We start from the raw sequence: 12,840 nt of genomic DNA on the forward strand, positions 1-12,840 counted from the left end.
CATGCACATGGGATCTAGTTCCCCAGCCAGGGATCGAACCCGGGCCCCCTGCATTGGGAGCACAGAGTCTTACCCACTGGACGAAACAGGGAAGTCCCTATGGTCTCTATTCTTGACTCTAGGCTTTCTCCTGGCTAACTTCCTAAACACTCAGGGTCATTCTTCGTACTTATGCCAGACAGAACTACAGGAAACTCAGTAGGGCTGTTTATGACTCTTTCCTCTTTGCATTTCCCCAAATCTCTGGGATAGTCTGTTCATACGCATCCTTTCAGATTCCCCCTGAATGCTTAGACTTTTGAAATACAAATATCAAGGAAGAACACTTTCGCCTTCTGATGTGCCATCATATTCCTGAGACAATGAGCTCAGAACCTCTTTCCTGTTATGTAATAGCAGAACGAAATTCTAGGAATAAACACGTTTAAAATGACATTCCAAAAAGCATTAATCTTTTGCAAGTAGAAGATGAGGGCACACAAAAAGATGGAAAAATCACTCAAACTCAGCAGCTGCCCCAAATGAGAATACAGGAAGTTTTCTGGTTACCATTACTATCCTTATTTCATAGGTGACCAAACTAAGATTATGAGAGGTTAAGAAACATGTGCACAGTCACCTACCTAGTAAATAGTAGAACCAGGATTTGAGCCCCAAAATCTGACCCCAGAGTAATGCTCTTAACTACTTCTGTGACAAGGAAAAGAGGCAGGAAGGAGAACCATAATGAAGGGCAATAGTGAACTAATGTTATGAAGAAACAGAAAATGTATAGTGCCACAGAAGTGTGTAATGAGGGTCAAAGGAAGAATGGGGAGATCTGATCTAACCTGAAGCTTAAGAATAGATCTCTCTGAAGAAGTGACCTTTGGGCTGAGATCTGAAAGGTTGCCTAGGAGCTAACTGGTCACCAGGAAGAAAGAATAGCACGTGCAAAGGCCCTGAGGCAGGATGACCACAGCTTTGTGTAGACCTGAAAGGAGGCCAGGACGCCTGGAGCAGAGGGAGTGTCAGGGAGACTGGTGAGCGATGAGGTTAGAAAAGGAAACAGAAGTCACTTCTGGCTGGACCTTTTAAACTATGTTAATGAATTTTACTAGAAATGGCCATCCCATCAGAAGAACCTCAAGTCCTGCGTTTATATTATCTCTTCAAGCATTCATCATGAATGAACTAACAAGACTTCGAACTCACAAGGTGTAAAATCTGATTGGTTCAACTTGGCTGACGTAGTCCCCACTTATCCAATCAGCAGGAGGGGCAGGATCACGTGGTCTTCAGAGCCAATCATCATGAGGAAGAGTGGGCGTTCTAATACAAACAAATATATGTATCTGGGCACAAGTTGCTGCATTGACCAGCATCTCTGAAATTACAAGATCCCCAGACATACTCAGGTTTACCCTGGGCAGTGGGTTTTATTGTAAAGATAAAACAGGACATTAAGTAAAACCTGATGTTCATTCAGAAAACATTAGCTCTAGCAATACACTGCACACAGCAAAAGCACTAGCCATTCCATCATGTGATCAGCCTCTCAGCAGCAGGCCTCCAGTCTGAATGCGCTGCGATTAAGGTTTCTTGGCATTAAGTCTCAGGGTCTGCTTCTTCTCCTCCTGTTATTATGACATAACTCTCTCTATCTTCGGGTCCAGTTCCACAAAAGCGAGGGTCTGACTGAGCCGAGCAGTCACCTTCTAGTATTAGGCTTCCATGTTGAAGAGCATGCTTCCCACGGGTCATTTCTGGGCAAAAGCTAAAGAGACCTGCCATCACCCCAATGACATTTCCTCCCCAGAGAGCAGAAGGCAGCACAGTGGTGCTGTGGGTGGAGCATGAAAGCTTACACAGTGTTGTTTTTAAGTTAATGTGCAACCAACATTTTTAAATAGAAAGCTTTCATGTAAAATTCCAGATTTCCAGCTGCCCTTGAAAACTTGGAATATCAGACAACACTAGCCACAGTCAACAGATACTGCATAGTGAGTGACCCGTGACCCCTTTAGAGGCCCATAAGCTCTCAGTTCAACATAGTCTCCAATATCCCTACCGTCAACCAGCTTCACTGATTTACTTACATGCCTGACCCTTGTAGGCATCTGAGTTGGCAAGCACTAAAGTATGTAATTACATGCACTTTTCTCAAAAGGGAGTTCATGGTGAGGCAGGCACTTAAAGAGTCACTGACTACAGGACTGTCACAATATGAAGTTCAGAAACTCTACCCTAGTATAATTTCACTGCTACTGGCAACCCCTGAAACAATTTTGAGATAGTCTCTGAACACAGTTAACTGGGGTCCCTGCCAACTGTTGCCTATAAGGCAAGTGAACCTTCACTCTACTATGATAGCCTAACCAGACTCGACCTGATGATTTTGAGAAAGGTTAAGGATAGAGGAATGGCTCCTAGACATTGGACCAATTCCATTCCACATCTTAGGTCATCCTGCTCTGCCCTAATAATACCTGTTACAAAACACAGTAATAGGATCTCCTTGACAAGCTATATGCTCCTCCTGGCTATCAGATGGCCCTGAGGAATGGATATTCATGCTGGTAAAATTGGGCACTTAGCCCCTAAACTAGCACGTTCAGGCTAGCATGTAGCATGTCTCAGTCTTGAGATGCTATGGCTTGTGGTAAAAACACATCTTACGGGCCAAACTGGTGTCTACCTACCGGCCAACCATGTGAACTTGGCCGAGCCCCTTCATCTTTTTCAGCTTCAATTTCTTCATCCACAAAATGTAGATAATAATACAGACCTCAGTGAATATTTTGAGGATTAAAGGCAGTGATGGGTGTCTTCCTTCTTTACCCAGGTAGGGTATAAAATAACTTCAAACCCAGCTATTTGAATTAAATTAAACCTCTCTAACCACCCCCAGCCCCCTCACCTTATCATCTTAAGAAGTTTCTTCTGGCCTTTTTCAGGTTACCACTCCTCCCAGGGCTTTCCCCAGTTCGAATATTTAGCCCTCGTTTTACAGAGAGAAAAGCTGCTCAGTCCCACAGGTGGCTGCATACTTTCAATGAGGCTGCAGCTGCCACTGTTTCAGAGTAAAAGCCGCCTGCCCCTCTTGGCTAATTCACTACCAAAATATCCCACTGTGCTGCCACATGCCCCTGACCACCAAACCCACAAGGCCAAGATGGGGCCCAGCTCAGTGCAGCTGCTGTGGTCAGCAGGCACGCAGCATGGGTGCAGAAAGAACCTCTGTGGATGATACAGGAGGGACCTGTCTCCCCTGGAGGCATATGTTGCTATGGAAGCTTCATTTGCCTATCCCAACTCTTGGGTCAGTTTTCATATTACTAACGTTTAGGCTACCTGGCTGATGTTTAGGTTATAACTGATGTCTTCTCTCCCCTATCCCTGCCTTAACCAAGAATTGGTTCTGATTCTCCTTTGCTTTACTCTAGCATAGAGACAAGAAAACTAAGTATTCAATTTTCCTAGCTGCAATCTAGCTAGAAGTGGTGATGTGACAGAGTTCTGACCAATGATATGTAAGTTTAGTGACACACACTCTAAGCCACTTTCCCAAAACAGACCTCCCATCCAGCATGGCTGAGTTGGAAAGCATTTCTGACACAGCATCACCCTGTGACAGAACCATTCTTTCTCCCGACTTCCTTAGTCTCCCAGGTCCCTGGAGATAGAGAAAGACCTTCCATCTCACACTCTCCAGCCCGTCTCCTACAATGGGATGAGTTTGTTTCATCCATGAGAAAACATCACAAACGGATAAAAGTCCTGGTCCAGCAGCAGGCACAGGGTGGATGCTCCTCTTGACCTTTTGATACTATTCAAAAATTCAACTATGTGCGTATACTATTTTCCTGACTAAAAATTTACTATCATTAGTGTATAACTGAGGCTTTTTCATTATGTTATTAGAAAGAAGCAACAGAGCATTTAGAGGGAAATATATAACTGTCCCAAGCATTTTGTGTCTGAAACAAATACTTCAGGATTTGGATAAGTAGGAGGAAATCTAGATTCTATTTCCAATGAACACAATGCTTGACTAAGCCATAGAATCAAGGATGTAAGCTGTCTGGACTTAGACTACTTTACTCCCATTTTGGACACAATGCCCAGTATGTTTTTGGCCTTCAACCTGGGCAAAAGGCAAAGTCTGTGACCCATTTTGAGTCACGACAGCTTATTGGCTCATACCGAACAACATCTCTTCTATTCTTAAAAAGTGGATTAATGTGGAATTTGCTGTCTCTGCTATGATCCCTGAAAAGGGTTACGATTACGGAGACAAGCAAGGCCATCCGAGTTGGAGGCTCATTCTTGCTGTGTGTGCACTTGACAGTTTTCTCTGCGTGGTTCCCCAGTCCCATGCTTCTAAGGCCACAAGTGTGCTATCCTGCGGGGCCCAGCCAAAGAACTCCGGGTCGTGCATTTCATCAGTACATTCAAGGCCAACGTCATGCAAAATTTATTTCAGCTGTCTCCCAGCTCAGTTCTCACTTCTACAGAGAGAAGAATCCACTAATGGAGACCTTTGGTTTCAGTGTCAGTATGAGATTATGCTGAAAGAAGAGACTCTTTAATGTAAAAATAGAGAGAAATTATTTAATTAATCATCAATCAGCAACTTTTCTTTAAGAGTTTGCTGAGTACCCAGAGCGGGGCAACATGTGAGTGCAGTGATAAATAACATGGGCCCCGGAATCAGAAAGACCTGGGTCTGAGTCCTGCTTCTGTCAGATATTTAAGGTTGAGCCACACGATATTTCCAGCATTCAGTCATTCTGAAATGTAATTCTAGGCAATGAGGAGGCACATTCTCTCTTAGCATAGCAAAACCAGATGATTTGTTTATATGAAATGGGTTCTGTGTTATGGTAATAGGAAAAAAACTAATCTCTCATGAAGGATAATAAAAGTTTTTTTCTGAATGAAATTTTCTGCCTGTCCGGTATCTTTTAATATCCATTCTATGGTATTGTTGGGGACCAGGCTTTTACTATCCTCTGGTCCCACCATCCTTAGGACATGACTCTCATCCTCATGATGGCAGGAGATGTGTTGCACCTTCAGCCATCATGCCTGCTTCCCAATCAAGAAGAAGATAGGAGGACCACAGGTCTACTACCTAATGGAAGCCCTTCCCATCAGACTAAATTTACATACCATTGGTCAGAACTGTGTCATATCTCCACCGCTAGCTGGATTGCAGCTCAGAAAATTGAATACTTAGCTTTCTTGTCTCTGTGTTAGAGCAAATCAAAGGAGAATCAGTGTTTGAGTGAACCAATTCTTGATTAAAGCAAGGATGGGAGAGAGAAGACATCAGTTATTTAATGAGCTACTCATTTATGTTATGTTTATTTCCACAGTCAGATGAGGGACTAGGGTTCAGGAAAACTGCAACAATTACCCAAAACGTAAAGGTAGGAGTCCCGCCCAAGTCATTCCAACTGCAACATTTTTGCTCTTAAAAAGAACTTTCCTTGCTTTGGACAAGAATGTGGAGTTTCCCTTTAAGCACCTCAAGCCAGAGTAATGGTCTCCCCGGGTCCCCACTTCGGGCCGGTGGGGATGGCCGGGGGCAGTCGAAGACGGGCGTAAGTGCGTGCGTGCGTGCGTGAGAGCGAGCGAGTCCACGGGGCGGGCCGCGCGCGCCGCGAGTGTTTCAGCCCGGCTCCCGGTTCGTTGTGCTCGCCTCACGCCGGCCCGAGTTGGCGGCAGCGCTGGAGGCCCCGGGCCTCTGAGCACAAAGAGGGAGCCGGGGGCCGGACGGGAGCGCGGCGGCGGCAGCTGAGGCCCAGGCCAGGCCCCCTCCCCTCAGCCTCCCGCCTGCCCGTCTGCCCCGACCCCGCAGGCGGCGCCGCGCCCCTCCCCCAAGCGCCAGACTAGCGCGGTGCGGGGACCGCGCGCGAAGACATGGGGGAGAAGCTGGAGCTGAGGCTGGAGTCGCTCTTGGGGACCGAGCCCGCCGTCTACCCGTGGCCGCTGCCGGTCTACGTAAGTGCCGCCCGTCCCCTCCTCCCGGACCCCCGCCCCTCTTCCCCCACGGCGCGCGCTGAGCCCACCGAGAAACGGAGCGACTCGAGTCGCCAGACCCTCTTTGGAGCCCCCCTTCCCGTCACGCCGTGGTTCTCCGCGGCAGTTTCCAGCCCCCGCGCGCAGGGTGGGCAGAGGGGAGCCGGCGCCGGCCGGGGGGCACAGACTCGGCCGCGGGGACCCCGCGCTTCTGCGGGGCGCCCGAGCCGGTCTGCGGTTGGCTCTGCAGGGCTGGGGACCCCGGTCCCCCCGGGCCTGGACTGCCGGCGGGCTTGCCCTTCTGTACTTTAGGATCTGACATGCAGGGTTTCTTTTTCCTGGTAGTTTATTCTTAGCGCTGTCAACGTGCTCAGTTTTTTTTTTTATTTTTCAGGGCACCCTTTTCTCCCTCACTCCAGTTTTTTTGTGTTTCTGTTTTGTTTTGTTTTAGTTAGGCATTTTGTCCCTCTGATCTTGAGTGGATGGGCTGGCAGGACACTTGGAGAGGAGGCGTTCTGTCCCCTGATCTTGAGTGGCCTTTGGAAAATGACAGGCCAGACGAAAATGTACACAGGCGTCCGGTGATTCCAGAAATGCAGGGTGTCCGGCTAGGTGGGCGCCCGGCCTCTCGTCCCCCGTGGCGGCGTGGTGCGCGTGTTCCTTGTGTCAGGGTTTACGCTTGGGCCCCGCAGCCCACCTTCCGGAGGGAAAGCGCAGCGGGCGCCTTGGGCCGGCGCCTTTGGGGCACCCTTTCGTGCACTCGGCTTGCGGGGGACCGTCCTCCAGGCGACCCGGCCCTCGCGCGGGCTCCGTGTGTGTCAGTTTGTGGAAAGTGTGTCGCGGCCGGGGTCGGGGTCGGGACGCTGGGACCGCCTGGGAGCCGATGTTGACTCCCGGGCCCCGGTTCTCCGCAGTTATCTGAGGCCCGAGGGTTTCCAGCCCACCACCGCGCACTGGTGCTTTCTATTTTTGCCCTTCCTGTGCCCGGAGGCGCGGCTGAGCCTGGGCTCTGGCTTTTCCGGTTGGGTAACTCCGGGTGGCCCTGGTGGGCGGCCTGAGCAGTGGGCAGGGCGGGGAGACATCACAGGGGAGGGAAACTGAAAGTGGGGAGAACCTTCAGAAGTCCAGCTGATCCACTTGCCTCTCCTTCCCGCCCCTCTTACTGCACTTGTCATGCACGGGTTGGCTGGCCGGCGCATTTTTCAAAATGTAATCATTTGTTTATCCTTAGTAGCCGTGAAGCATAGTTCACTTGTAGTGCACAGTTGTAGGAGTTTTGACAGATGATCGCCGTCAGGCGTCAGAGCAATCCTGTCATGCCATTTGCTGCCCTTTGGCGCCAGCATGCCTCTAGCTTCTTGGCCGCTAATCTCCTGTCTGTCCCTAAGGTTTTGGCTTTTCCAGAAAGCCAGATTAACGGAACAACAGCATGTAGCTTTTTGATTCTGGCTGCTTTGGCTCAGCAAAACCTATGCGAGATTCATCCCGGGTTTGTTTTTTGTTGTTGTTGTTGTTTTAAACATTGATTTAGTTAGTTATTTACTTGGCTGTGCCGGGTCTTAGTTGCGGCACATGGGATCTTCATTGGCGCATGCAGTATGTTTTCGTTGCAGCGTGCGGGATCTAGTTCCCCGAGCAGGGATGGACTCCGGGCCCCCTGCATTGGGAGCGCGGAGTCTTAGCCACTGGACCACCAGGGAAGTCCGTCATCCCTGTTGTTGCGGATATGAGAAGCCACTCCTTTTTCTGGCTGTGTTGTATTCCATGTTCCGTTTGTCCATTCGCCTGCGGGTGGCAGGACTTGTGGGATGTTTCCAGTTTTGAGGGGATCAGGAATAAAGCTGCTGTAAACATCCCAGGGCAGGTTTCCATGTGAACTCGGGTTTTTACCTCACTTGAGAAAATACTCAGGAGTGGGACTGGGATCTGTGCTAAGTGTATGTTTAACAACCCTTCTGCATCTTAGAAATTGGTATTTTTGAGTATTGGAAGAGTTTAGAAATGCACCGTGACCCAGCACCCAGGCACTTGAAACGAAGTTGAAAGTTCATCTGGAGATGGTCACGTTGTCCCCGTCTCTGTCTTTTATTCAAGGCAGAGCAAGGCCACAGATTTGTAACCCTTGTAAGGAAGGCCTCGTGCGTCCAGGCCCTGGCAGGACCCAGCTTTCTAGTGGTGGGTGGTTCTGAAGTGGAGAGAGCTCTTTCCCTTGCTGGCCAGACCTCGCTTGGCAGGGTGCGGGGTGTGCTGCCTGCCTAGCCGGGCGCTCTTTCTGCCGGTCAGCAGCCGTTCCTGGTGTGTCTGTCCTACTACCAGTCAGGCGGTCAGGGGCCCTAGTGAAGTGCTCAGCGAGACGCAGCCTTACCAAAGCTTTGCAGGTAATGTCTGCTACCCTCCCATTTCCCTGCTGAGGAATTTTGCTTTCTCATGGGAAGTGAGGGGGCAGTACTGTATAAGAGTTCATATTTTGTGATGACTCGATGCTGAATACGTTAAGAAAATGGGCTCCTTCCAGAAGCTTAACTTCTTAGAAGGTCAGATTACTCATGTGACCGCACGTTTGAAATGAGTGAGCTTGTTTGTTCATTGATTCATTCATTCTGCAAGCACCTCCTGGATATTTAGAGTGAGTGTTCCAGGGGGCACGGAGGACAGTAGACAGTATTCTTTTTTTTTTATTTTTGAATTTAATTTATTTTTTTATACAGCACGTTCTTATTAGTCATCAGTTTTATACACATCAGTGTATACATGTCAATCCCAATCACCCAATTCATCCCACCACCATCACAACCCCCCCGCGACTTTCCCCCCTTGATGTCCATACGTTTGTTTTCTATATCTGTGTCTCAAATTCTGCCCTGCAAACCGGTTCATCTGCACCATTTTTCTAGGTTCCACATACATGTGTTAATATACGATATTTGTTTTTCTCTTTCTGACTTACTTCACTCTGTATGACAGTCTCTAGATCCATCCACCTCTCAACAAATGACCCAATTTCGTTCCTTTTTATGGTTGAGTAATATTCCATTGTATATATGTACCACATCTTCTTTATCCATTCGTCTGTCGATGGGCATTTGGGTTGCTTCCATGACCTGGCTATTGTAAATAGTGCTGCAGTGAACATTGGGGTGCATGTGTCTTTTTGAATTATGGATTTCTCTGGGTATATGCCCAGTAGTGGGATTGCTGGATCATATGGTAATTCTATTTTTAGTTTTTTAAGAAACCTCCATACTGTTCTCCATAGTGGCTATATCAATTTACATTCCCACCAGCAGTGCAATAGGGTACAAGAAGCTAACCTTTTAGCTTCTTTTTGTTCCTTGATTGTAGTTAAGCTTCATCTTGCCTCAGGGCCTTTGTATTTGTTTTTCCCATGTTTTGGAAATAGTATTTCCAGAAAAATTGTCCATAAATGATTCCTTTCTATTCTTTGGCACTCATCTCTTAAAGATATTTTTTCCTTGATTGTTCTACCGGCCTTAGTTCCAATTTATCAGATTACCTTACTTCTTTCACAGAATAATCATAAAAACAAATATTATCTTTGGTGTCTCTTTGTATTTAGATGAACTTCTTCCCAAAGAACTCAAGCCCCACAGTGACAGAGGTTGTTACCTTTCTTATCCCTTATTCTGTGTCTTAGAACTGTGTCTGGCATGTAGTAATCACTCGAGGACTGTTGACTGTGTAAAGAATATGTGAGTAGGGCTTCCCTGGTGGCGCAGTGGTTGAGAGTCCGCCTGCCGATGCAGGGGACACGGGTTCGTGCCCCGGTCTGGGAAGATCCCACATGCCGCGAAGCGGCTGGGCCCGTGAGCCATGGCCGCTGAATCTGCACGTTCGGAGCCTGTGCTCCGCAGCGGGAGAGGCCACAACAGTGAGAGGCCCGCGTACCGCAAAAAAAAAAAAAAAAAAGAATATGTGAGTAGATGAACAGATTTGGAGTTATTTAAGGTCGCTCTTAATGATGACTGGTGTTGGTGATTAAATTAAAATTGTAGGTTTTAGAGTTGGAAGTGATCTTGCTGAGTCTCAGAGCTATGGCAAAACTCTCCCTACTGTAGCATCCCTGACAGATGATCAAGTCTGAGCTTGAATCACTGTATATGAAAGACCCTAACCAGGGCAACCTCGTAGCTTTCTTCAAGCAGATCACAGCCTTCCATGGGAGTTTGCTCCCTATTAGTCAGCTGTAATTAGGAGAAAACAGTTTGATTTACCCAGAATCATCTTCTCTCAGTCTCCTTGTTCTAGTTCCTAGAGAATAGACAGGACAGAGTTTCCTCTAAATTACATCCTTTGGGTTTGCACTCCTGCTTGTAACAAAATAAGCACCATGCTATGGCAAAATTCCCCTTGATTGTCTGCCACTTGTTGCTACATTCCTTGTTAGTGTTTAGAAATAATTTGTGTTAATGTTCCACATTATAATTGATAGAGTACAGAAGTAAAAGAGATCTCGGGGTTATGTCAGAAGCAATCAGACAGATATTTTAACTTACCCTTTTAATGTATTTAATGCTGACACTGTGAGGAATTGAGCAGTATAGTCACCGCGTTATTGCCATTGCTGAAAAAATGTCTTTATGGTGAAATTTACGGTCACTTTGAAAGCATTAGCTGATGGGGGAATTGTCAGCTACATCTTAGAGCGCTGAGCATTTCTCAAAACGTTGTGATACGAAACACCCCTGTCTTTTCTTGTATTTCTGTGACATTCACCTACTTCACAAAAAGCATTCGTCATATTCCTGAAATAATGATGGGCTTAGTTGAGATTCTTTTGGGTCCTAAGGGACCAACATATGTGCATAATAGTGTCCAGTTACACAGAGCCTGGATGTTTGGCTCCAAACTGAAAGCCCCATGGAGTCGTTTTTTCACATCTGTTCACCAATGTGTATGAATGGGAGAAAACCAAAGTTCTGGTTTGTTTGATCAAGGGGAGCCACACTCCTTTTACTTTTGCTGTGACAAACAAGTAAGGAGGTGTAAAATATCTGAAAAGAGCCTCTGAAGGTTTGGTAGAACGCTTAAGTGGGATGTAGAGAATATAAAACAAAAAGAAAAGCAAGTGAGTACTGCTGGCAGACTTTTTCAAGGACAGCTAACAAATTAATAATAGTAGTAACAACAATAGTAAGATTGATTTTCAAAGACTTAAGAGTGGCATGGATTCCTAACCACTCTACATGTATTAACTCCACGCCACAGCCCTGTAAAATGGGTGAGGTTATTAAACCCTTGATTTTCAAAGAGGAAGTGGAACACAAAGAAGTACCACTCCTGAACTCCCACCACTAATAAGTGGTGGAGCTGGGGAAAAAAGATCCAGGCAAATGAATTTTAGAGTTAGTGCTCTTCACACGTAGGTTATATCCCACAGGTAATATTTGCACATTTTGAAATCACTTTACAAATACTATTTTTACCCCTAAAGTACACAGGGAATACCCAGGGAAATTGGCATTCTAATTATTTTTATATCTTTGCCAATAATCTGTTAACTAAAATGTTCCCTTTTTTTCTGATACTTTTACAAGTCATTAATTAAATGTTGCTCACTTTTTTTTTTGTTGTTGTTGCTCACTTTTAAGGCCAATCTGTGAGACATTATTTAACTTGTCTACTCTAAAGTTCCAGCATTAACTCAGGCGGGGCTTCACCAAGTACTGATCATGTGACCTTGGCCTCTCATTGCCTCAGTTTTCTCATTTGTAACATGGGTATAATAATAGTCTTATTTCATACGCCTATGAGCAGGAAAACTATATATATATATGTGTGTGTGTGTGTGTGTGTGTGTGTCTATATATATGTATTTAAACGTCTTAGAATAGTGTCTGGAACATGATAAGCATTATAGAAGTATTGACTGCTGCTACTAGTACTGTCATTATGAGAACTAACTGTTGAGAATAATCCTTCATATAGTGGTTTATTCCACTGAAGATAAAGGAAACTCATAGAATATTAGAAATCAGATTAAACACAGAAAGCCAGTAAAATATACCAGGACAGAAGATGATGAGAGTGTGAAAGCATAGAGAAAAAAACGCTTTTTCTTTTTCTTTTTCTTTTTTAAAGAAGGAAAGAGCCTAGAAATAGGACAAAAACTATTCATTGGCTATACTGACATGGAGACCGCTGGTGACCTTCATAAGTAAAATTTCAGGACAGGGGGCAGAGAGATTATGGTGAGAGAAGTCAGATGGATGTAAATTATACAGTAAATGGGACGTGAGGAAATGGAAACAATATATGATGATAACAATTTTGAAAAGTTCAGACATGAATTGGCTAAAGAAGATATGTAGGGATTAGAGCATGAGGGAGGCTTTCATGTTACACGTGTAGATTTTAACATTTTAAGTTGGAGTTAGTAGTCTAGAATGAGGTTGAATTTTGGCAAGAATCATGCATAAGGAGTAGAATGGGTTGTAGAAAATGCAGTGCTGTGAAGTACTTGAGAAGATGAGAGAAAATGAAATGCTATCTGTAGTGCACGTGGCCTTTGAACTTGAACTCCTGTAGTGAAAGGGAATACAAAGATCAATGCAAATGCTAATGAATTAACGGATTTGGCAGTGGACTATTTACTGACTTCTGTGTTCCTAATGAGTTATGAAGCACCTCACCAGCTCAGAGTGAAGGAAGTAGAGAGGATGGAGGAAAATTTGAGGAGGGTAGGGAAAGCTTCTAAGAAAATAGTCCTTAAGGAGAATTAGAAAGAATTTACTGTAAGAGCAATATTTCCAGTCTTGAAAATCTATTTAAAGTTGGTGATTATTAATTTATTGGAATACCAATTTGCCCTGCCAC

General features: G+C 45.6%; 1 long non-coding RNA gene across 1 annotated transcript in view; it reads left to right on the forward strand.

Moving 5' to 3' along the window:
• Positions 1-5,647: 5,647 nt before the first annotated feature.
• LOC132427508 (uncharacterized) overlaps positions 5,648-12,840 on the forward strand; it is a 33,927-nt gene continuing 26,734 nt past the window's right edge. Inside the window, exon 1 of the long non-coding RNA XR_009519927.1 lies at positions 5,648-5,988. This is a non-coding gene — a long non-coding RNA (uncharacterized lncRNA). The remainder of the gene's footprint in view (positions 5,989-12,840) is intronic.

Source organism: Delphinus delphis, chromosome 6, assembly GCF_949987515.2.
Source record: "Delphinus delphis chromosome 6, mDelDel1.2, whole genome shotgun sequence".
NCBI lineage: Eukaryota > Metazoa > Chordata > Mammalia > Artiodactyla > Delphinidae > Delphinus > Delphinus delphis.